Raw genomic sequence first — 5,000 nt, 5'->3', positions numbered from 1 at the left:
TAAAAGCACAAGCGTTGGAGAGCCCGTGCAGACCATAGGTTCTCTCGACGAACGAGAATCGCCGTATTAATGGTAGATCGATGCTGGCGTGAGGTGACGCGCGTCGTCGTTTACACGATTGGGTCGAAACGAACAAAGAAACGAAAGAACATAACACAAAAACGTCCATTACTAAACAAAGATCTCGAACAAAAACAAGAAAACGTCCATTACTAACGAAAGAAAGAGGAGGAGAAGAGAAAATAAGACCCATCGTTGCGACGATCGAGGATGTCACCCGCCGTCAATTTTTCCATTATATACGCGTCTCGGTCGGAGATACGATGCTGGCTGTTTACGTTGCGCTCGCTCGAAGAGGAGACGACGACCGATTGTCACACACAACGCGCAGGGGCCGAAACAAAGCGCCCAAGGATCTACAGCCGAGGAACGAGACGCCGTCGAACATCGTTTCGCGACGTTCCTTTACGGTTTGAACTTGCGTATCCCGCTTTGCCCGGTGGCGTGTGTGCTCGTCGTCGTGCTCCGAACGAAACGTCCTGATGACGGCGAGGAAGTAATAAAATAATATACATCCTTACGGGTAGCCTGAAGCGAATCGCAAACGAACGACAACGCGTCGATTGTGCGGCCATCGTTGCTCGCGCGACTAACGACGACCAGCCGAGAAGGCTGTAGTTTATCGCATCGATTTCATCGAGCAACCGATGGACGCTGCCGCGTTCGTTCGTAAATGAATGTTATACATACTCACGGATAGCCTGAGGCGAATAATCGCAAACGACGACGCGTCGATTGTGCGGCCATCGTTGCTCGCGCGACTAACGACGATCAGCCGAGACGGCTGTAGTTTATCGCATCGATTTCATCGAGCAACCGATGGACGCTGCCGCGTTCGTTCGTAAATGAATGTTATACATACTCACGGATAGCCTGAGGCGAATAATCGCAAACGACGACGCGTCGATTGTGCGGCCATCGTTGCTCGCGCGACTAACGACGATCAGCCGAGACGGCTGTAGTTTATCGCATCGATTTCATCGAGCAACCGATGGACGCTGCCGCGTTCGTTCGTAAATGAATGTTATACATACTCACGGATAGCCTGAGGCGAATAATCGCAAACGACGACGCGTCGATTGTGCGGCCATCGTTGCTCGCGCGACTAACGACGATCAGCCGAGACGGCTGTAGTTTATCGCATCGATTTCATCGAGCAACCGATGGACGCTGCCGCGTTCGTTCGTAAATGAATGTTATACATACTCACGGATAGCCTGAGGCGAATAATCGCAAACGACGACGCGTCGATTGTGCGGCCATCGTTGCTCGCGCGACTAACGACGATCAGCCGAGACGGCTGTAGTTTATCGCATCGATTTCATCGAGCAACCGATGGACGCTGCCGCGTTCGTTCGTAAATGAATGTTATACATACTCACGGATAGCCTGAGGCGAATGATCGCAAACGACGACGCGTCGATTTTGCGGCCATCGTTGCTCGCGCGACTAACGACGACCAGCCGAAACGGCTGTAGTTTATCGCATCGATTTCATCGAGCAACCGATGGACGCTGCCGCGTTCGTTCGTAAATGAATGTTATACATACTCACGGATAGCCTGAGGCGAATAATCGCAAACGACGACGCGTCGATTGTGCGGCCATCGTTGCTCGCGCGACTAACGACGATCAGCCGAGACGGCTGTAGTTTATCGCATCGATTTCATCGAGCAACCGATGGACGCTGCCGCGTTCGTTCGTAAATGAATGTTATACATACTCACGGATAGCCTGAGGCGAATAATCGCAAACGACGACGCGTCGATTGTGCGGCCATCGTTGCTCGCGCGACTAACGACGATCAGCCGAGACGGCTGTAGTTTATCGCATCGATTTCATCGAGCAACCGATGGACGCTGCCGCGTTCGTTCGTAAATGAATGTTATACATACTCACGGATAGCCTGAGGCGAATGATCGCAAACGACGACGCGTCGATTTTGCGGCCATCGTTGCTCGCGCGACTAACGACGACCAGCCGAAACGGCTGTAGTTTATCGCATCGATTTCATCGAGCAACCGATGGACGCTGCCGCGTTCGTTCGTAAATGAATGTTATACATACTCACGGATAGCCTGAGGCGAATAATCGCAAACGACGACGCGTCGATTGTGCGGCCATCGTTGCTCGCGCGACTAACGACGATCAGCCGAGACGGCTGTAGTTTATCGCATCGATTTCATCGAGCAACCGATGGACGCTGCCGCGTTCGTTCGTAAATGAATGTTATACATACTCACGGATAGCCTGAGGCGAATGATCGCAAACGACGACGCGTCGATTTTGCGGCCATCGTTGCTCGCGCGACTAACGACGACCAGCCGAAACGGCTGTAGTTTATCGCATCGATTTCATCGAGCAACCGATGGACGCTGCCGCGTTCGTTCGTAAATGAATAATATACATACTCATGGCTAACGTGAGGCGAATAATCGCAAACGACGACGCGTCGATTGTGCGGCCATCCGTTGCTCGCGCGACTAACGACGACCAGCCGAGAAGGCTGTAGTTTATCGCATCGATTTCATCGAGCAACCGATGGGCGCTGCCGCGTTCGTTCGTATATGAATATTATACATACTCACGGATAGCCAGAGGCGAATAATCGCAAACGACGACGCGTCGATTTTGCGGCCATCGTTGCTCGCGCGACTAACGACGACCAGCCGAGACGGCTGTAGTTTATCGCATCGATTTCATCGAGCAACCGGTGGACGCTGCCGCGTTCGTTCGTAAATGAATAATATACATACTCATGGCTAACTTGAGGCGAATAATCGCAAACGACGACGCGTCGATTTTGCGGCCATCGTTGCTCGCGCGACTAACGACGACCAGCCGAAACGGCTGTAGTTTATCGCATCGATTTCATCGAGCAACCGATGGACGCTGCCGCGTTCGTTCGTAAATGAATAATATACATACTCATGGCTAACTTGAGGCGAATAATCGCAAACGACGACGCGTCGATTTTGCGGCCATCGTTGCTCGCGCGACTAACGACGACCAGCCGAAACGGCTGTAGTTTATCGCATCGATTTCATCGAGCAACCGATGGACGCTGCCGCGTTCGTTCGTAAATGAATGTTATACATACTCATGGCTAACTTGAGGCGAATAATCGCAAACGACGACGCGTCGATTTTGCGGCCATCGTTGCTCGCGCGACTAACGACGACCAGCCGAGACGGCTGTAGTTTATCGCATCGATTTCATCGAGCAACCGATGGACGCTGCCGCGTTCGTTCGTAAATGAATAATATACATACTCATGGCTAACGTGAGGCGAATAATCGCAAACGACGACGCGTCGATTGTGCGGCCATCCGTTGCTCGCGCGACTAACGACGACCAGCCGAGAAGGCTGTAGTTTATCGCATCGATTTCATCGAGCAACCGATGGGCGCTGCCGCGTGCGTTCGCCCGATTGCGCGTGAAGTTACTGTTCGGAACCAAGAATATACGGGTGTATTATACCCGTTTGGTCGCAGCCACGCGCAAAGGCTTTTGAATGTACTGTACGCCCGGCCGTCGAACGATGGTTTTCCGTCATTCAGGAAACAAAAAGAAACTTTTGTCGTCGATATGGCGCGTTCAATCCTCCGTCGATACGCTGGTCGGAGGTGCGAACATCGAATATTTTTAAAGCAAAGAACAAGGAGCATTTTTAAATACAAAGAGAAAAATTGTAAATTGTATATGATTACCCTGAACGGTGGATCACTTGGCTCGTGGGTCGATGAAGAACGCAGCTAATTGCGCGTCAACGTGTGAACTGCAGGACACATGAACATCGACATTTCGAACGCACATTGCGGTCCACGGATAAAATTCCTGGACCACGCCTGGCTGAGGGTCGTTCACTTGTCCTAAAACTGCTTGCGTTGTTCTCAGATTCCCTAACCCCGCCGTCGTTTACCTCTCCTTTCGGGGAGATGGCGAAGAACGTTTCGGAGCCGGGTCGATGAAGAGAAAGGTATCAACGTACGAGCGAGAATTTGGGTATTTCGTTGGCGTTTGTCGCTGGACGTACGAAAAAGAATAAATATTATATATTATTGGCAAGTTTGCGCACCCCTTGCGTGGTGAGGCAGAGATCAGTCTGGACTCGCGCGAGTGTTTTACGGCGTCGTGCGTCGTGTTGTCTGGAGTATCATCACGACCGCCCGTTAAAGCACCGCTCCTACGATTTCTGACTTTGACGGCACTAAAAACCACCGTGGGGCGCAAATCGCGTTTCGTACAAATCTAATGATTACCGGCGCTCCCGACGTTGCCCGAAGTTAATAATTTATGCAAAGGAAAGAGAAAATAAAGCGTATACTAGTTTTGGAGCATAACAAAAAGGACACTGGAAAGAAATTTGACCAAACACTGATAATTATGATATGTAATATATGCCCTACCACGTGAAATTTGTGGTATCCGTCGGTCGTCGTCTTCCTCTCTGTTCGTTCGTACAGCCCCAGGGAAAAATGATAATTTATCAAACGAATCGGACGATCATCCTCTATGGAGAGGCTCGAACGAACACGACGAGAAGCGCGATACGAACGGAACCCAAAAGAAGGGATATACTCTGAGAAGTTGGTCGCCCCATGTCTCTCTTTGTTACGAATATGTATATCGATTGCGAGACCGCGCGTTTAGCCGGTCGTCCAGTCCACGAATGCTTTTCTTTCGAACTTACGGTGGACTTTGGTAGACTATCAAAGAATCAACGAAAATCGGATCGGGTAGTTCTATCATAGACACACACCGTGGTTCTTCTTTAATTTGAAAAGCGACGGAAGGACGTTAAAAGTAATCAGCCGGTTACGCCTAGCGAGCGTTTCGCATCGAACGAATGAAAAACTAAGACAGAAGGGAGACACTTTGGCGAGGCGCTAAAAACCCATCATTGATATCCTTTTCTCCGAGAAAGCAAAATGCTATTAT

General features: G+C 50.5%; 1 non-coding gene across 1 annotated transcript; it reads left to right on the top strand.

Annotated features, from left to right (window-relative positions):
- Positions 1-3,766: 3,766 nt before the first annotated feature.
- LOC143350486 (5.8S ribosomal RNA) lies at positions 3,767-3,921 on the top strand. The gene has a single exon (XR_013081129.1). It is a non-coding gene; the product is annotated as a 5.8S ribosomal RNA (ribosomal RNA).
- Positions 3,922-5,000: the final 1,079 nt, after the last annotated feature.

Source organism: Colletes latitarsis, chromosome 14 (assembly GCF_051014445.1).
Source record: "Colletes latitarsis isolate SP2378_abdomen chromosome 14, iyColLati1, whole genome shotgun sequence".
Classification (NCBI taxonomy): domain Eukaryota; kingdom Metazoa; phylum Arthropoda; class Insecta; order Hymenoptera; family Colletidae; genus Colletes; species Colletes latitarsis.
The sequence above is the reverse complement of the archived record's forward strand: the minus strand, read 5'-3'. Positions and strand labels throughout refer to the sequence as shown.